We start from the raw sequence: 22,176 nt of genomic DNA on the forward strand, positions 1-22,176 counted from the left end.
TATTCAAGTGGAACCCTATTACTATTCATAAACTTAGAATGGAAATGGAATTAAAGTGCAAAAAGCAAAACGTGGCATTGTTCAAGTTAGTGTAAAACTGAGATTCTGATTAAGATGGCAAAGTAGATTTTTAGATTGATGTGTAGTAAATTAAAAGTCTAAACATTTATTGCATATGTTCCTGAAATGTGTGTAGAAAGAAAAAATATGTTTTAGAAACAAAATCACGTTGTAGGCTGATTTCATATAACTGATTCCAGTTCTGCTTAAAAAATAATCTGTCACACTATCCGATTATGACGTGACTTGGTAATGAAAACAAGTTTGTTAAGAGACTAACCCCCCTCTTTTTCATTAGTTCAAACCTTTCCAGGTCATTCTCTCTTTAGATTTGAAGATTCCATATATGGTCTTGGCATTTCGTGAAAGCGTGAGACAATTTAAAAAGTAGATCTTATGAAATAAAGGGGACACTGTGATACTGTCTTCCTCCACCTCACTCTACAGAGACAGACATACCTGCACACTTGCATTCATGCACACATACACACTTTCCTAATAAACATCACCCACAAACAAGCACCTTTTGAAATTAAAAAAAAAAAAAATGTACAAGCATTATAGAGCCATTGACTCTCATTTAAAAACGTTTAAGAGATGGTGTAATAAAATGTGAGAGACTAAAAAAGTAACTTGCTTTATCGGCTTATCTTATATTTAACAAAAACCAAAGATAGCAGATTTTCTGCTGACGTGCAGTTCCAAGGGAAGCTCAACAATACAGTTTTCCTCAAACATACATACTGCCTATATGAATGCAGCACAGAAGTCCTGTAAAATCACAGCTCTTCAAAAAACAACTATGGCATTGGAACCATGCAGAACTTGATCTTATTCTCTTTCAGTTAAAATAAAATAATTCAAAAGTATATGTAACACTCCTCATGCAAAAGACAGATAAAGAGAAGACCTGGTCCTCAGGCCTCTGCAGTTAAAAGCAAAACAACAGTTACACGTACAGGAACTTGGTAATACTCAGAGAGCAGATTCAGACACAGGAAAGGAAACAAAAATTAGACATAAATATGTTTATATATTTTTCAAGTATACAATCTAGTACTGATTCTATACTTGAATATTAATTTGAACAAAAATTCTGAAAATTTTATAACTTTTTCTAGGTATAAAAAACAATAATCTTATTTCAGAACTGTATATGAAGCTTTCACAATGTAAAATGATGTACAGTCTTCAGATAAAATAAAATTCTTATCTCATGCAACAAGCAGATGAATTTCACTTTCTCTTTTACCATTCATCTTGAGTCTAATTAGAACAATTCTCATTCTACCATTCTTTAGCATACACACTTTCCTCTATTTAATTTTAAGAACATAGAAATAAAATGTCTAGAATATACACTCCTATAGCATCAAGGATAAAAATATAATGATGAATTAAAAATATCTACAGCATAATCAAGACAACACTCCTTTTTAAAACTTAAAAGTTGATTGTTAACTTCTTATTTTAATTGTGGAGTTTCTAGTCTTTTTTATTATAACATGTATATTCATGTAGGTTTTAAAATTAAATTTATTTACTCTTCTTTAGAGGCTCTAAGAGTCCATGAAAATTAAGGATTGAAGCCATGCATTATAATTTTCATTATGAACTATTACTTTGTATATAATCAATATAACCAAAGTTGAAGACCTCTTAATGTAGGCTGCCTAACTAACAAAATAATAAAATTGTATCATGCAAACCCATGGGCTGATACACCATTCCAAAGCCAGGATTACTCTCTTTTGCTCTGCTTGCACTCTTATTCAAAAAGCTTGGAGTATTTTCACCGTCTAATTAGTGGAATACACTTTTTTTTCCCTGTAGCTAAGAGTCTGGAATGCCGCAAGCTAATTTACTCTGTCTAGTTTTCTTTGCTGTGATTAACTAGTTGTCGTCTTTGTCTAAATGTGTACCACAGCATCCTGGCTGCATTTCAAATAGGTCATTATGTTTCACGTTTAATGTTCTATCTCATCCAGACAAATGTTTTCAAATTGCTAATTTTATGTTTTCAGATGTCCAAAATTGTTAATGTTCATACTTGACATTAAACAATTTTATATTACCTAGGTTACTGGAGTTTCTTCTCAATATTTTCTGCCTTTTGTTTTAGCTTATCAAATTTTTTCATTCCATTGGTCATAGCATTCTTTTTTTTTAAGCAGTGAAGCAAAATGAACTGGCTTCCTCTGATATTAGTTAACTCTGTGTATGTGGGGAAGCAACAGCAATGCAGAGAAGGAGGAACAGAGCAGGGGAATTAGATTTTAATCCGGGAAGTGAAATATACTGTGCGAGATTCCTACTTAACATCTGTACAAAGTACACCACAAACAGGCATATTCCACTCTTAAGGAATTTCCATCCAAAACAAAATCTCAATGATTTATCAACATTGCAAGATAGCATTCAAAATTCCTAAATAAATGTACTCTTAAATGTATTTCCTCATTCTTCTCATTCAAGAATAGTCAGCCTAAAAGCTGCTTTTGGTTTGATTTTTGTTGCTGTTGTTGCTGTGTTTTGTTTTTTTCCCCCTTAACTAAAATGTTGTGCTACTTTTCATTGCTAGAAGAACCACATAAGGAAGAAGAGAAAGTCCAACCCCGTAGATTGTATATGTTGGTAGTTCTGAAGACAATTATGTTTTATATAATTCCCATACCACATGATATTTCTAAAATGCAGTCAGTTACCTAAGCTTATTTTGTGTCTCCACGTTTGTCAGGGGAAAAAGGGAATAATTAAATCAGTTGTAATCAGAGTGTCCTCCTCCGGCAAGGTATACCAGTCTGTTGTTACTGCAAGGAAATCACTGTAAACTAGAGCAACCACATAAGCCAATCTATTGACGTGAGAGGCTAGATGTATATACTATCTTTATACTGCCTTTTGGGTTGCGTTTTTTCATGTGTGCTTAATGTGAGTGTACAGGTCAGAAGCATTTTGTTCTACTGTAAAGATTTCCTCCATATTGTCTCTGTGCCTTTCTTACAGACTGTTTTGCATTCATGTTTTATTTGTTCTGGCCTCCTGACACCTCCTTTTAAACCTTTAGCCCACTTCTCGTTCCCTATCCATGTTAATTAATTAAAAATCTATTTATAGTTTTGAAACAACTATGTTTGAGCAAGCTTGAAAACTACATAAAGCATAGAATTCATCCCCAAATATATGATAAAATATGGTATTAAATCACAAAAAAAACCCCAACTCTATAAAACAGAATTAAGAATACCATTTTTCTTCCCATTGCTAGCTAAACCAAAATAATAACAATAACAACAGCAACAACAACAACAACAACAACAATAATAATAATAATAATAATACCCTAACTTTTTCAGGTATTTTTTCGTTTAGTAATCTGGTTCTTGCCATTGTATGTATAACAAAGTTGTTCATGATAAAGACACTTCTGACAGCATTTCTAGACAACTAAGTACCCAGTCCTGAATGACTTGAGCATGCATAATCCCAACTGTATCACTTCAGGTTACAAAGAAGCATCACTTGTCAGAATCATTATTTCCATAATGTATTACACTGGGGGATACAGGCTGTTCAAAACACCATTTGCTATCAACTTTCTTTCTGATATACCTCATCTCTTCTTTTTCTCTTTCCTGCTGACACAACATCTAATGCATCAAACACACATTGCCTCTCAGGGCTAACAGGCAGATGTACCTACACACGCTGCATAAGAAAGTACTTCGAGAATGACAGGCCCTCAGCATACTCATTCACCTTTTTTAAATGCTTCAAATATACCATTCAGCAAAAGGAAAAATTGATTTTTCACCAGGTTTCAACATCACAGCCACAGAGAAATATAACTCTGCTGGGCTTTACCGATAAAGCCTTCAAGTTATATAGATTTCAAGCTGGTCATCATTTTCACATCAAGTTATAGAAAAAGTTAAAACTGAGGTGTCAAAAAGAGCAGGATATTCCAAGGAAATATTTTGTTCCAGAGAGAATAGCGCATCTGGTAGACTGATGTGTTATATCCATACTGCTAAGCCAAGCATATGGTATATTATTAATATCTGCAAATATTTAGGTATAGAAAACTGTGATGATTATTTTGGAAGGCATTGCTTTTAGTCCAGAGTCCTCTGAAAATGTTACAATATAATATTGCTCATATGCCTTTAGTCTCTATTCTTAGCTATTTGCTGATTCTCACACCTAGCATTTCCCTTGATCCACAATGTACTTTCCACAATACAGAGAGATGCAAAATTAAATCTTTTGCACTTTGTATCAGAAAATAACTCTGGAAAAAAAGAACAAAATACTAAAATAAAACAATAACAACTGAAAAATGAAAACATGTGATGATGGATTTTCACATGTAAGAGGAACTAGGCATAATGCACCAATTGCTAACACAAAATCAGCTGTAACAACAGTTTATTGAAAAAAAGATAACTCAGTAGAAGAAACATACCTAGACATTTCTCCAAGATTTCTTAGTCCTGCATCTTGAATGTGTCTCAAATCCATCAACAGCATCAGTCATGGAGACTTTTAATTTGATATTTTTAAGAAAATGTCTCTAGAAGCAGCATCCCAGGTAGTTAGTAGTTTATGTGTATCAAACAAACTGTTGAAAAACCTCAGAAATAAGAGTTTCAATGCTGTAGTCTCACTTCATGCAGAAAGCTTCACAAATGAAGATGAGTAAACGCTGCCAGTGCATGACCAAATGACCTATATTAATAAATGCTACTAATATACATTGGCAACTCCAGCTTCATTATATGTTGTACAAAGACTAACGAATGAATGGAGTATCAGCCTTCCTTAACCATTTTTTTACATTGCTTTATCTTATAGCAAGAATATAGCAAGAATGTGCTTAAGTCAATCTGAGTTCTGCCTTTTACTTGCTGAAATCAACAGCAACACTTTCACTTAAACAGCATGGGACCCTTATAGTACTCTGTGAAGGACAAAACCCCTTGGCTTTTGGCCTCTTTCATATTCATATCACAAAGATATGCAGCAATCACTAAAAAACACTGTCTTTTTTATTCAGTAGCAAAGAGATCAGTTTTTACATACTTGTAAAACTGTATCTCAGGGCCCAATGTACATGAAGCATTAACATCATTTTTCTGCAAGAGTGTTCTACAGCAGTTGTGGGGTGTTTTGAGTATTCAGCCTGAAGGAGAATGCTAACAGATGCAAACCAGGGAAAAATAGAGATGTCAGCATCCCAGTGGTTATAACCTACTCTATTATTTCTTTCTAAAATGTCTTCACTGTCTCCTTTCTTGGCAGAAATCTTTAGATATCAGAGTTGCTTTGACTCTACATCTATTTTAAGTGAGACTGGAATCTGGCATCTTACCACCAACAAATACAAAATAAACTCATGTGTATATATATATGTGTATATATATATATATAAATAGTAGCAGGATATTATACTGTTGTTAGCTCTTAAATGGTTGTTCAGCAAGAGAATACAAAACTCCCTATACTCTATTAAACAGCCCTACACCAAGATTACCCAAATGGCACCCTTCTGCACTGGCTTGTGTACTAATTTGCTCCCAAGAGAAAGTGTGTGAATGAAGTCATAACCTGGCCTCCCACCATGCTCTGGTTTGCTCTGAAGGGAAACTTAGGCATCAGATTTGTCGACATTATTAAATAAGGTAGGCAAACAGATTATGCAGGAATTGAGAACCTGCAGCTACCACTGTCAGGGGCCTGGGGTCAGTATGTGGCACCACACTGGTTTTTATGCTGGTCACGAAGGTATTGCGTGAAAAAAAAAGAAAAAAAAAAAAAAACACCCCCACATAATATGTATATAAATATAAATAATTATATATATAAAAATAAATTTTAGAGCACTGTAATATGGCACTGCTACTCAAGCCATGATAGAGATCTGCTACAGCTTGTCCTTTGAATGCTTCAGAAAAAAGTCTACATTTCTCTTCATGTTTACACTAACAGGTACAATATTTTTTATATTATTCTGTGTGATAGTTCACACAAAATGATAACAGAAAAGAATACGATAGCTTTTAAATTGAACATTATGAAATGGATAGATGGAAATTCAGAAGACTTCCTTTTTTGTTAGAGCATATTTCTCTCCCCTCAGTTAAGCCTCCACATGACAAAGCAGCCCATGATAAAAGGTTATTGAGTACCACTGTATTATGCCATTAGTACCCATTGCTTTGGATCAATGACAGAGAAATTCCCCACTGTGTTTACAAGCTGCAGCATTCAAAAAGAGACCCAAATAAATCAGATATTTTACACTAACAATATCCTACAGAGAAGCCATTTTAACTTCCTCTCTGACACACTTTATTTTCCGCCTCATAAATATAACACAGTGTGCTTACAATGCTCTGTAAGCCATGAGCAGAGGCACACACAGCTCTCTGGGCCACTTGGGAATGTCCTCAGTACATGGTAACAGGCAAGGCAGTCAAGTAATACTTGACTGCGTTACTCCACTACATTTTTTGCCATTGCTTTTGTGGTTGAGAAACTCTCAAATTACCTGCTGATCTACAGAGAGGAGCAGAAGCAATCTTTACCTTAATAATTTTGCAAATCAATTAACAAATGTAAGTAAAAAAAATGAGGAAAAACAATAAATACATTCTGATCTCCCCTAATATTATTAGCAAATTCTAAGAAAGCTTACGTTCAAGCTTACGTACCAGATATGTAGTGATTTACTAATTATACATATCTTTTATGTATCTGAGGCATTTAAAGTAGTTAATGGTCAGATGGATCAATTTTACATGCTGTCTACTCAGGCAAAATTCTAGGGAGGGAAACCAATAAAAAGAAAGAAAAAGAACTTAGTAGAAAGAAATGAAACAGTTTAGAAAGATCAGGCCTGACAGTTTGTCTATCATGTTTTGGCTTTTTTTCTGGTCAGTCTACATCTAGACCCATGCTATGAACTCCCCTGTTTCTCCTGCCTGATATTTGGCACAAATATTATTGTCATGTCTGTATCCCATTTCTTCCAAAACTGGTGACTTGGGCATCAATCAGTGCTGAACGGATGCTGAGTTGCGTAACAAGTGACAACATTGACTCCCAAGATATCCACAACTCTTGCTTTGCGAATAAGTTTTGACATGTCAGGCACAAACCTGATTCTTACAAATGTGTTAGAGTAACAAACCAGCCTTCCAAATAACAGAGAGGGGCTTTTGTTCTCCTGAAACATGTATTTTCCTTTGCAGAACAAATATTTCTATGTTAATTACATTTTTTTTTTAGTCCTGCCTTCTTTTGCAATTCATCTTTCACAACCTTGGTTTGTTTTTTTTTTTTTTTTTAGCAGAAACAGCTGCCACCAACCTTGCAGTAAATCTTTGGCACACAGGTATTATTCTTCATTAAAGAAAACAAAACACAACAAAACTCCCCAAAGATGATGATACTCTTTTCCCTGGTGGGTTACTCAGACACATCATATTCTCCTTCTGTCGCCAGTCATCTCTGCTGGCGAGTGTCAATTACAGACACAGGTTTTAGGGAATGCAAGGATAAAGCACAATTTACAAATACTTTCCTCTGGAAACAGACAGGTGTAATGACTGAGACTGTTTGCTGTAATTGAATTTCATGCTGTCATCTATTCAGTCACAAAAAGATGTCAGCTTCAAGGATGCTACTCATGGGAAAAAAAACAAACCAAAACAAAAAACCCTTAATACATTCTCATTGCTACTGTATAGCTAATATTGTCACCCTAGATTGACTCCTCTAAAAGTAAAAGTTGCTTTTGCTGGAGAGTATGAGGTGTTTAGAACTGTGGCTTTGGAAACCTACAGACTAGTATGATTACTCTTATTTAGTGTAGGATGTCCAAGGGACAATTGAATTAATTCCAGCCCCATAACAAAGCATTTTGCTTCAGACATAGCGAACTAAAATCTGGAAACAAAGTGTCATGCCAAAAAAACCAAAAACAGTTGGTTAAATATGAACAGAAAAGCATATAAATATTCTATAAAGATGTCAGCACGAGACAATAATTACTACTGTGCCAGAGGTTTGATCAAACTGATGCTTTCAAAGACTTAATTGTTCAGCGGGGAAAAAAATATTACTCTACTAACATTCCTAAAATGTGTACAACTTCTGTTCCAGCCTTCCAAATTCCTGTGAAATCCATTATAATGGCACTGCTAATGATGGGCATATTTCTGAAAGCAGCATGGGTGGTATTCACAAGGAACACAGGACTAATTTCTTGCAAAAATGGCTTGCATTTTTTTTTTCATGTTATGAGTCTACCTCTTCCCCCATGGAGCATTAAATCTCTAGAACTGAAGGAGGTAGATAAATATTCATCTCTGAATCTCTGCTACAATGATAAATATCAGAAGTAACAAGCCTGAAGTTGGCAACTATGCACAGAAGTGAAAGTCATGTCCATGAGAGGAAGGTTAAATACAGCAGTCAGCCTATTGCTCCCTCAGTCAGGGCTTGTGGAAGAAGCAGTTGCGCTGACCAGAGTGAGGTCACCGCTGTGGAGAACTGCCACTGACAACTTCCCTTGAAGTATAAAAATTCATGTACATTTGAACAACTGAGAAAAAAAAATCCATTTGATACAATGTTGATTGTCCCAAATGAAATAATTTTGGAAGTATGCATGAGCTGCTCAAAAAATACTGCCATGCAAAAGCAGAAGGAAAATACCTTATCTTAGGGGAAATATATTTGGTAAGATGAAGCTATTTGATTTGAATATACAACATAAATTAACACTTGCCTATTAAACAGCAATAATTACTTCAGAGATAATGCACATATTTACTTAATAATAAAATACACAAAATTTATATGAAAATATCTTAAGTTTGTTTGTATTTTCTCTTTTTTTGCAACCAATAATATTAAAACTTGTAACAGGAATAACACATTTCTAGGACTTATGCAACTATATTTGACAAATTGGCATGATTTTTTTAAAAAATTATCCCTACCATCTATTACACAACCAGTAAACTCTAAACATAACTTCCAAAAGACCTTAAATATTTTTTACTTTCAGTAGACGTTGGTTCCTAAATCGCCTTACTGCTTAAAATAACCTTTGGCTTGAGGGAGTTTTATTGTTATTTGAGAACATGCTATGGTTCAACACTTCTCCAGCTCCTGTTCATCAGAAAACTGCACAAAGGCTTGTCTGGTGCAGAAACTTATTAAACTGGAAAGACATAAATCATTAATGAAAGAATTTAGTATGTGGTTTTAAAAGATGTACAAAATCATCATCTTTTTACAGACTTTCTAGTGGCTTCACTTCCCTGAATGCTATGAGGCTCTAAGGGAAACCCAAGTTCTATATCCAAAGGTTAACCTCTTGGAGATTTAGATTACGAAAATGTCAATTGCACAGATTATAAACCCATTTAGCTTTCTGATTAGTTCCACTTTTAGTATGTCATTTAGGGCTCAATTCTGACCTCTCATCAATTATATTTTCGTTTAGCTGCATTGATTTTATCTAAGTTATCCTTGCTTTATACCAATGGAAATAAGATCAAAATCAGGTCCTAAGGGTAAAGTAATTAAAAATGTAATTACCACAACTGATCATGCAACATAGCTACATCATTAATTGGCTACATTTTTTTTTAATAAAAAGATTAAAATTTATTTGCCAATTTCACAGAGATAAATTTCTACTCTTTTATTTCAGAAAAAAGTTCTGGATGGTATCCAGACATCTAACTTAGGCACTTGGGTGCATCTATCCTTTAGGCAACTACAGCTCTCCTAAATTAAGTGCTTAAGTTCCCACAAATAGCTTTGCTCCCTGTCACAGAGAGGTAAGTGCATTGGAAAGACCCAGAAAGAGGTCCTGCCTGTTTAAACTGAGACTCATAAATCTGAAAACATCTTCATTTTAAGGTCTTTGAAAAACTTTCTCCACTGACTACACGGTGAATTTAGGCACTGATTTTAGGAGAAATACATGACCTTGTACACCAAATAAACCTGATACATAACATTTACATACTTTTTAGGTGAAGTAGATCTCATCTTCCTTACGCACTACCTAGAATTTCTTCCTATTTCCTAAATTTTCCTTGTGAACTTCAGAAAGTGCTTTGATCCTTAAAGCACCTTAAGGTAATTAGTCTGGAGTCTGCTCTGACTTACCTCTAATGAAATCTTGTAGGATCCAGGTTTCTACATAAATTAGTATAAGTCTAATTCTTTATAAACTTAGAGATACCTTAGCAAGCTGCTAGCTAAATACTGTAACTACTTACATAACTCCAACTTCACAATTGCAGGCAATCAACTGAATTCTGAAAATATTCCTAAGTGGAATTTAAGTGTGCACTAATATTTTTATAAGAAAAAAAAAAAAACAAACATGAAAAAACAAAACCAGAACAACAGCTTCTGGGTCTTATTCTCTTTTGGTTTTTAATGGCGTGAAATACTAGTGACTGCACTGACTCCTTTAATTCTGGATGTTGAACTTTAATAAATATCTAGGATGAAGGAGATGATGAAAATGGAGCACTTTGCAGTGACAGAAAACCATACAAGGTTTAGTCAGAAAGGTTACACTCAAAAAAAAAGACACAGAGCTGGTTCTATTTTCTTGCAGAATTACTCAATATATTGGAAAAATAAGCAAAATTGCATAAGCATTCCTGAATAGTTTATTATGGTTCTATTTATTGAAAATAATAAACTTTAGATATGATTCTCTATTCCCTCACTCATAGTGAAGTATTGGGAGAGCACAGGGTTGGTCTGTCTTCAGACTGTATGTCATATATGCTGTCTTGTTAAATAAAAATATGGGAAAATGGTGTCCACACATCTTACGAGTCCTTTCAGGTTGTAAAGGATATAGCAAAAACACAGTAAAACTGGAATGTCACAAAAGAAATTAAACTTGAGTCATAACCACAGCACTCTTCTGTGTTTTAAAGAAAATCACTATTTTCCGACAGATTATGCAGATCATTTTTCAATTACTATTTTTCTATGAGAGGCTCCAAGTCTACAGTAGAAATTATTGCTACCTACATCCATACATAACACAAAAGTTGTATTCACCACCACCGACAAAAGACTTAAATTTAGTTATTCCAAGGCACATCACCAATAGAGCAACTCAATTTACATGAGAGAGAACATTGTACAATATGACATCATTTAGACCAACAGTGTATTAAATACCAGAATGTGCAAGGTTGCACAGTATGTGAACAGAAACAGAAATAGGACTATATACTCTGAATATCAGTCTATTGCCTTATTAATTTGAAAAGCTCCAGTGTAATTATTTATATAACGAATGTTATATATATTAAGATGGACATACATCAGAATCATAGAATCATAGAATTATAGAATGGTTAGAGTTGGAAGGGACCTTCAAAGGTCATCTAGTCCAACTCCCCTGCAAGAAGCTTCTTTCCTTAATGAATATGGTCTCAGCACTGCTTACTGTATGAAATGACAAAAAAAAATATATTGGTACTGGAATGTCCCATTATGATAAATATATTGGATGTTCATTACTCTCCCTTAAATGTGCATGTAAAAAACCCGGCCTTAGAAAATAGCTATGCTAAAACACTTAGAAACTCCTGTCATGATCATTCAATTACAAAAATAGTTAATCTATTAATTACTTAGATATGAGTTTCTGTAGCTCTTTACGTAAGCCCTACTGAAAATGGTGGAATAGTAGAGAGGTTACTTAACTAATCAATACTGTACTGCACACATGTGCAAAGCAAAGAAAAATTCCCCCTTTCTTCTGATTAGCCAACAGTGGTTGAATTAGTCATAAAATAAAACTGGCAAAGATAAGGGCATGTCTTATTTTAAATCTTTACTTGAAGGGTTTTTCTTTTTTTTTAACCTTGTAATTTCTCTAATTCAAACTAAATTAAAGGTTTAGGAAATATTCATATAAAGTCAGATAATATAAAGACTCATGGCACTTCTATAATAACATCTGTATCTCACAGGAACCTACCAAAGCTTCATATATGCGGTATGTGTCCAGATTAAATAGAATAGACACCTTCAAATGGGCATGGTTTCAAATTGATTTTAGCAGTGGAACACCCAACAGGCTTATCTTTATTAAAAGAGCATTTACTATATGCTGGCCGAACACATTGCAATATTTAAGGTAGTGTACAATTTATCAATAAATACAATTTTTCTCATCTGAATACAAATTTCACCCTTTCCCCAAGTGTGCAATACTTGCCTGGACTGATCCTATCTAATTTTGCACCTGAGATATTAAAATATAAGTCTAGCCTCCTTAAGGTCCTTTCAGTTAGTGGAGAAAGAGATCGTGCTGGTCATACAGATCTTATAGTAAGCAGGTCTTAGGTGGGCCTTTAAGCTAGATTTCATTGCTCCAGGTGTGTCCTGAGATGGAACTTACATCACTTGACTGGTAGGACTGTTTTTTTCATGCTACATCTTTTGTAGGGTTTGGAGTTTTTTTATTATTTTATTATCATTATTCAGTTTTAAATGGTTAGTCTAGTATTTGTTTTCTGTGACAGGAATACAGAGATACCGATTTCTGGTATTTGTATCAATGTATTATCCATAGCTGGCAAGTAGCCTCCCTAATACAAACTCTTGAGTCTATGTAGTAGATGGCTAATGAAAAACTCTCTCAAGAAGAAATCTAATCAAGGAAAGTGGCTGCCCTAAAAGGCCTCCAGAGAAACATCCTATGGGGTGCAGCTCTGGCACCCAGCTAGGGAGGCAGGACTTCCCTGTGAGGGACCTTGGAAGCATCTGCCACTCATCAAGAGGTGAACGAGGCATGTCCTTTAAGGAGTCTGGTTTACTCAGAGCTTAAAGTTTGTGTCAATACATGATACACAGCAAAGTTTGGCAGATGGAGTCTACCACCCACCCACCATTCTGCTGCAGTCATTAACTTTTCTCCAGGATCCCTAGAAACCACTCTCACGCCCTAGATACAAACAGACTTGAATTTCTACAATTAATTTCCACAAGATTGTATTCTAGGAAACACACTTACACAAAAGATACATAGATATACACGATAAATTAGGATTGTGACTAATGCAGGTTTGTGAGATGTAGCATGCAAACAGCTAGCCAGCTGACCTACAGCATAACAGCCATATATATGTGTCTTAAGTGACTGAGCTTGACTGAAGTTACAGATCACCCAAAACTGTGCTTAAACCTTACATTTTACTGTACAGTCAGTCTTGTACAGTCAGTCTATCCAGATTACATACTCTAGTGTTAAGCATGTACTTCTCCTCCCCTTTTCAACTCTGTGGTAAGCTGTTGGCAAACGAATTAAAAAAAAAATATAAAAAACGATCATCAACATGGTATTTTAAAATATTTAGAATATATATTTTATATGTATATATATTTTATATAGTAACAAGCTAGGTCTCAACCCTCCTGCCTCCCAAAAAAAAAATCTGAATCAAGAAAGAAAATTCAAATCTGCAGCATTTTTGCACAAGATGGATTTAATTAGTGTGAAATTATCCTAGTTGCTCCTTTCCTTTAGTCTTCATACCAGTCCACAGCTTAGAATATAGCATGAGAAGAAAGAGGGAAGGGATATCGGTTATTTTCAATCAGTGCTTTCTTTCTGAGAAATCAGATGCTTGCATCTGCCTCATTGACTTTAACATGAAGAAAGCAAAATCTGGAAAAATTCTGGCCCAGCCTGGACTGTATAACAGCAAGTGAACAGCCATGACTGGTCTTGAGTACTGGCTCAGTACTTCCAGAAGGTCAGGAATGCAAGAAGTTGGCTAGAGTTTAAGGAAAACTTAACTGTAGAAAAAAAATAGGCAAGCCATTTTAATGACTTATCAGAGTCTCAAAGTAGGTTAAGCTGTCTGCATAGATACAAACAATGACAATAAAAATGTTAGACTAAAGAAATTCTCTTTACCTATAGAATATCAATGTTTATCAGAGGAACTTTATCTTGTTCTTAACAAGTTGAATCATGCAAAAACAAGATCAATAAGGGAGGATGTCTTTAAAGCTCCACTGTTGCATAATGGAAATTACTTTGAAGAGCTGGCTGTGTATTCATGGAGAGTTAACAAACTGTCCCTGCAGGCACTGGTGACATTAGGCAGCTCAAAATACAGTATTTCACTTGAAGCATATCTGACTCATTCTATTGGCATAAAGATCACATGTTCAGCATTAACCACTTGTACAACCTGCTTCATAAATATATTTTGCTTCCCTTTCCAACGGCTGTCTTCTCGTTTCTTTTGTTTTAGATATTTTTGCTTGTTACTTTTGCCTCTGACAGTTTGACGGTTATTACCTTAAGACATTGCAGGTGTTCTTTAGTTCTTTTCAAAGAATGATCTAGGCACCTAAAGCCTTCAGCACACTAACAGGTGACTAATTTTTAATAGTACAGCTAAAAGAATAAAGATCAAAGGCAGAAAATACAAATAAAAATAAAATGATGACAGGAGCCCTTAATGTTTTTAAAAAATCCAGTGGTTTTTTTAAGCTGAAATGAAGCATAGTCTAATCGGTGGCACTTTATAATATGGTACTGCAACACTCAGGTTATAACAAATGGAACAAACTACCCTCTTAATTAGGCTATGAATCAGAATACTGAAAGGTGGATCAACAGTGTCACCATTTGCTCCAGATACAGATTTCCAGACTGTCACTGGTTGTCCAGATAGTGGCAATTTTGCAAGAATGCTACTTTTGCTTAAACAGCACTCTTTGCCCCAGTCATTCTGGAACTGAGAGTAAATCTCCCTTCTTTCCTTCGTCTCCACAGCAAAGTTCTTTTGCCAGGAATCAGGACTTTGGAAGACAATCATTTGGCATGAGAAGTAAATTAATGAATTTGAGGTTCAGAAATATCCCCTGGGCTGCATCAACTTTTCTTGCATAGAGCCACAATCTTTTTTGAATGGAAGCTGATACGCAAAAGCCTCTCTTTCTTTTTACAGAATAAAGCAAAAGAGAGAAGAAGAAAGGTCAGTCTGCCTTCTATATATCTGTTATCCTATTATCTCTTTGCTATGAATGCTTGAATGAGACTGATCTGAATTTTCTCTATAGACTTCCTGTCTTCCTTCCACCTTCTCTTGTTTTGTCTGTATTGAAAAGTAAAAACAAAGACAAGTGTTTCTAGCATTGACTCAACTATCATTTGTTACGTTTCATACACTTAAATGCACTCAAAGTTTTAAAATAAAGTTGTGGAGTTTGAATAACTAAATGGTAGAGCTTAATGAAACCTAAATTCCATAGAATTTGCACTATGAAATGGGACAAAGACTTTAAGTGTCTCTACTGCAGAAGAAACAAAGAGCATGGAAAAGACCAATTTCTTAAATATAGCAAAATAGAAGTATTGTAAGGAACACTCTATCAAGCCACTAGAAGGAAGGATCACCATGAGAGGTGACCTGGATTTACATATAGTTTAGAGCAATCTCAGGAAATTGCACTTCTAGGTCTCCTCTAATACTACTACAGAAAAATTTTACTTAATACAGAAAATCTTATTACAGAAGATTTTTCTCTGTGATGTTTGCCCATGGTAGATGAAGAAGATGAATAAAAGTTATGCAAGTAAAAGAGGGATGTACTGGTGTTGAGTGGTTTGTTTAAGAGACAGTTATGTTTGAACAGAGATTGTCCAAAGTGTGCTCTTTTTTACATCCTACAATTATCTTTCATCCTTTTAATTGCAAATGGTATATTCACTTGAAAATAATAAATAGGACACAGTATGCCTCTCCATCTCTCTGTTTGGGAACAATGACCTAAATCTAGCCAGTAGATAGTAACTATACTACTAGCCTGTATCCCCCAAGGGACTGAAAAGTAGGTGGTGTGTACCACTTGAGACAGAGGTCCCAAGAGCAGAACACTGCCAAAGGCAGGAAAAACAAATTGTCTTTTAATCACTGGAATCATCCAGCCTTACACTAAATCACAGATCTAAATTAAAAAAAAAAAAAAGGGGGGGGGGAAATTATGTGACTAGAATAGAAAAGATCTTAATGAAATTTATTTTTGTCTTCATTCTTTTTCTTCTTGACTCTTTCGTCATAGTATTCAAACATCATTTTCTTCTAAATAAAACTTATGTCTCTTTTTTCACATTTTTTCAAATTCTCAAAAGGTTTGTTATTTCAAGGCAGTTCTTCTGAAATTGCCAGTCCTAACAACAGTTTATTTAATGCACTCTGTAAAACTATTTCTCTCTTAGACATATACGTTTATTTACTGACTCGGTGTTTCCATCTTTCTTTTTCACTTCCTAAGTTTATTTTACTATTTGCATTCTTTCACAGCCCCTGAGGTAAACAACAACCTCACCTGTGTATATCAGGATATGGCTTTTTAACTCAAACTCTCTGCACAATGAAGGTTGTGCTATGGGCTTTCATTCAAGATTTATCACTTCACACTTTTTTTGTTTGGTTGGTTTACTTATTTTCTGGCCTGCCTGATCCACTGGCACATCAGCTGTGAATAGAAGCTAATATACCTGGTGTGTTTTAACTTCTCACCAGTTAAATAATTCTGCTCACCAGAAAGAACTGATACTACAAATTACTTGTGCATTAATGACATAAAAGAAACAAAAAAAAAGTGCTAAACCAATGAGGCAATGGCAACATTTTTCTAAGTGCTGTTGGACTTACACTTCCAGGACATTGATTTTTGCCAATTAATGAATCTTAGTATCCTGAGAGAATATCATTCCTTCTTGAGCTAGATACAGATCTCCGATTACACAGAGATGTTCTCAGGAAAACACTGCATTTTTTAATTTTAATGTTATTTTATTTGTGAGAAATAGTAAATGGAATTTGCTGGGATAATTATCATCCCCAAATCCACCAAAATAAATATCACAAAATTAACACACAAAATCCACCAAAATGATGCCGATAATAAAATAAAAACATTATGTTTCCCTGCCAAAAAAAAAAATGGTAATATGGTCATGTGAAGGCAAGCCTAAGGTTTGCAATACAGGTTTTATAGTAACCAGGTGCTATCACAGCAAGTATTAATGTATTTTAAATAGGTTCTCTTATTTAATGATCTAAATTTTCTTAGTCATAATTCCACTTAAAATATGTATTGTTTATTAACATTTATTAAAATATTCTGTGAAATATTACTTTTGAAGCATGTTGATTAAAAAAAGTACTGGAAACAAGAAAATTCAGTACTGACAGAAATAGAGCCCTCCTAGATGTTATAGATTTCTAATGAAAACAGAGCTGAGGAACTGAAGTACCTTAAGCGTCAGCACCAGTGACTGGAATGTGTCTGGGTGTCTCATTCTCTGACCGTTACTTCGTATCAGAAATCCCAGGTTAACTATCATGCAATTTTAGGTATTAAGTGGCACACTGAAGTTGAAATCATAGAATCATAGAATAGTTTGTGTTGGAAGGAACCTTTAGAGGCCATCTAGTCCAATCCCCCTGCAACAAGCAGGGACATCTCCAACCAGATCATGTTGCTCAGAGCCCCGTCCAACCTGGTCTTGAATGTTTCCAGAGATGGGGAATTTTATTTTGAAAATAAAGTCTCCAAGACTCCTTAGAGTAAAGACATATTCCAATCTAAAATCTCTATGTCTTGCTGTTGGATTTAGGAGAGTTTAAAAAAAAAACCAAACCTTTAACATTAACATATAGACCTCTGGTTAGGTGCTAAACCAAAAAGGATTAAAACTAAGCCTATGTCCTTATCTAGAAAGTGCACGTGACTGAACTTACACAGATATATTGTCCCAGGGGAGTCCTGAAAAGCAGTTTCTTGATCATAATATGATTTACTCTGCAATTCCAATCTCGGTTGGCCAAAGCGTGCCACAAAGATCAGGAAAGCTAGTGTATGGGATAAAACAAAGCAAAACAAAAGACTGAATAAGAGCCTAACAAAAAGATATTTCAGACTGGAATTAACAGCATTTACTTTCTAAATTTTTAAATTTCCTTACTCCTTCATTCTTAACTGGTGGAATCCCTTTCTAAAACAAAGTGAGAGGAGAATTCAGGGCACTCAATTCACAGTCCTGTTCCTGCTAAAAGCTAGATCTATTCAAGTGTAAACATCAATCCAGTGATACATATGCTAACAAAATCCAGGAAAACAAGATTGTGAGCTTACTGTATATCCCTTCCAAATAGGTTTCTTCTCTGTATATCTAGGGCTTGGCCACAGCTCAAGGAGAAAATGCTCCTGCCACTCGAAGGAAGCTGTCTCAGAAATGTCATTTACTGCTTGTACGATTTTAGCTTACACAATACTGAATATGAAACACTTAGCTTTTACTTATTAATTACACCCTGTTGTGGTTTAACCCCAGTTGGCAACTAAGTACCATGTAGCCACTTGCTCTCCCTCTCCAGGGGGATGGGGGAGAGAACCGAGAAATAAAGGAAAACTCGTGGGTTGATATAAAGACAGTTCACTAGGATGGCAAAGGAAGAGATAATAATTATAAAATATACATTAATAATGTTAATGATAATAATGAAATATAGGGATAATGAAATATTCAAAGTTAATGATGTACAGTTTCTCACTGCCCCACAACTTGATGACCAATACAGCCTGTCCTGAGTAGCAATCATGGAATGGAACCAAGAGTGATCTTGGAACAACACCCAGCAGTGAGAGAAAGCTGACCACGGGACAACCCCCTCTTATATACTGAGCATGATGTTTACAGTATGGAATACTTCCTTTGGCTAGTTTTTTGTTTTTCTGCACAGTGAACAAAATTAAGCCCACTGTTATACAACTTCCTTGAATAACTAATTCAGAACAGAATTTAAGTTCACATGTTCTGATGTTACACATAAGATCTGTTTTTCTTCATTACAATATGAATAAAAACTAAAAAGCAATACAGTAATAAGAGTAATATAACTTAAACCTCTTTAGAAGTAACTCAGTGTGTTTGGTTAAGAAGGCACACATCTGTTACCTACGCAAACATTGAAACACTAGGGTATTCTTTGAAAAGAAAATTCTATACTAAATCAAATGATTCACAATACTAAGATTAAAAAATTAGAACTCTAGAAGATAATCATATAGCAATGAATACCTATTCTAATATATATTATTTTATTGTCTTAATATAATATACCTGGGAATATACAATGCATGTATTTAGCTCCCTGACAAAAACAAAAAAAAAAAAAACCCAAGCAAAACAAATTAAAAAAAAAAAGCAAAAACATCATTCAATCATTTGCAATACATCTGTTTTCAGCAAATTTCTCATTATCATGAGAATATTTCCCTATTTTTACCATTTAAATATTAGAACTATTTCTAATATCAGAACTATTTCTTAAAAAAACCACAACGATAAAAAAATGACAAGCATAATGACTTGTTTAGAAAGCACAAATATATTTTTCTGGTTTTTACTGTAAAGTTTTTAACCTGAGGTCTGGTTAAATGTGAACTTCATCAGTCTTCCAGAGAAGTGATATTTTAACTACTCTAAATCATGAAAATGTGCTGCATTAAACTTTTCCAAGTCCCAGAAATTCACATAAGACATACATCAAATCCACCTCAAACAAACTCAACTAGACACTCAACTAAATTTTGACTGATTTTCCTAATCTAAAGTTCAAAAGCTGTGTAACGTTTTCTCTGTCATGCTTAATAAAAAAAAAATTGTCTATGCCAGAGATTTAGGAAAGAAGACATGGGAAATGTGTGTTGAACCAGCAGATAAAGATTTTAATCTAAAACGGTGGAAAGAAATTTGAAGAATCCTCATTGTTTCCCAGATAGAACCATTGTAAATTGGCATAATAAATGAGCATGTCCTAATTACTCAGGAAGTTTCAGAAATTTGAATCATAAAGCTGTCCTTCAGAGTAAGGACATTTGTCTACTTCACCAGGCAGTACACTGAAGGAGTAGTAAACAGGACATTAGCATTTCACCTTGTCCTTGGCAAATCATGTCATTGTTACTTAGAGTAAAGGCTTTTTGGGTTGGAGAATGCACTTTTATATGTGTATCTAATGACTAATGTAGTCATCCTGAAATCTGATGGGAGCCTTTCAACACTATTCTAAAAGAAAAGAAAAAAAAACAGTACGCAAAAAAAAAAACCCCTGATAATGACACTGTCTTTCAGCTAGTTTGGTAGCAAAGTTTTATATGGCCCTGCAGATAAGAGATAATTTTAAGTATACTTCCAAAAATAAGATGAAAATTCCAGTGATTCCATGGATTTAATAAGGCACATACACAGCAGAAAAATAACAGAATTATATCCACTTTCCCTTGCTTTATACATCACTTCTTGTAATTCTGTTCCTTTAGCAAAAATAGGTGTATGAAACAAATCCATCCTGGTTAGCAGGACTCATTCCTGCAGAAATATCATAAAGTTGATTTGTGACATCACAAATACTGTTCAGTGTAACAAGTCTTATCACAAATTTTAGAGTAAAGATTCCTTGAACTGGAAGCCAGGATAACATGGGTGGGAAGCCGAAAAAGCATAAAAATAACTAGGAGAATATGAAAATGGAGCAGCAAATGGGATAAACAACAATTTAAAGCTAGTTCAAATACAGGCATGCCTTCCAAAACTGAGTACAATTATGCAACAAGAATTCATATTTCATTTCTCTGAATATTTATAATGTACTGGCAGAATTCTCTTTCTTATTCTACTATTAATCAATAATATCAGTGGTATATGCAGACAGCTATATTGTCAGTAGTGCATGGTAATGGCAACAAGAATGGAATAAATATTTTAATATTATAATAATTATTGTTTCCAGTAGCTCCTAAAGCATGTTTAATACTATATGAACAATATAAAGGGCATGGTAATGTGCAATACTACGAATTTCCCATTATCCTGTGTTTGCCAGAATTCATCAACATGAATGTTCATGAACAACTACATGAGACCCAATAAGGCATACCCCTATAAAAGGTACACGCAAAATGTATGCTGTCCAGAGACTGGTGATTATGCCAGGTCAAAACTGAATTTCATTGGCATATTAAAAAGAAAAAACTAACAAACAATTATCATTATTTCCTTCCCAAAATTTCAGCTTACTGTTCTTGGTTATTTTGCTGCATGTTTCAAATAAATATGCATATATAAGTCACTAAAAAAAAAATCATTCCACCCTTTCACTTTTAACTTAGTACAAAAGATTAATATTTTATTTCAAAAATCCTTTTTTTCTTCTTCCACTAAATACTAAGGAAAAAAAAAAAAGATATCCCATCCATCTGAAATTTTTTACCCAAAAACTAAGAGCTGGAATGGAAGTGCTTAAGCAGCTATAAACTTAATTGACTTTGCTTGATCTTGGTTCTATCTGTATCCATATCTAGGCTACGATTATCATGAAACTACATATGTTTAATGCAGGTTTGCCTTAATAAAATTGATTTTACTTGGAGCTGATTGACATTGATCCTGCAGCAATAAGTGATTTAAACTTTTGTCATTTGAGGAGTCTATATGACCATGGTCATACTTAATCATAAATGCAGTGATTAGGTACAGAATGAAAACCTTTCTTCTTAGTACAGAAAGCATAGGAAAAGAAAAAAAATCCATAACTTCTTAAAAAAGAAATATTAAAAATAAAGACTGATTTTCATTAAATGGATCTAGTAATACTTGACAATGAGTCAAGTGTATGTAAAATTATATAAAACAATGTAAACTGCTAGTAAAAGTGATAGCGTTTGTTAGCTAATGAGCTTTACTTTCAAATCTGCAGAGCTACTGAAAGGAGAGGTATTTTAAAGCAAAAAAAGTCCACCATATGGTGCAAGGAGAGACGCATAATACTTAACCCTTAACAAGGGAAGCACCGCGTGCTATTAGTTTATGAATTCTCTTCACATTAGCTAGATTTCAAATGCCACCATAGTTTTAAACAAAGAGAAATCTGGAAATGCCCCAACAGTTCACCATGGCTCCAACATCTCTCTATGGATCAACATCTCCACCTCTCCTTCCAGGCTTTGAGGTTAATGTGAAAG

General features: G+C 34.4%; 1 protein-coding gene across 2 annotated transcripts in view; it reads right to left on the reverse strand.

Moving 5' to 3' along the window:
* EPHA7 (EPH receptor A7) overlaps positions 1 to 22,176 on the reverse strand; it is a 161,212-nt gene that overhangs the window by 39,098 nt on the left and 99,938 nt on the right. The window lies entirely within an intron of this gene.

The sequence above is a fragment of the Chlamydotis macqueenii genome, chromosome 3 (assembly GCF_036417535.1).
Source record: "Chlamydotis macqueenii isolate bChlMac1 chromosome 3, bChlMac1.mat, whole genome shotgun sequence".
In the NCBI taxonomy this organism is placed as follows: Eukaryota; Metazoa; Chordata; class Aves; order Otidiformes; family Otididae; genus Chlamydotis; species Chlamydotis macqueenii.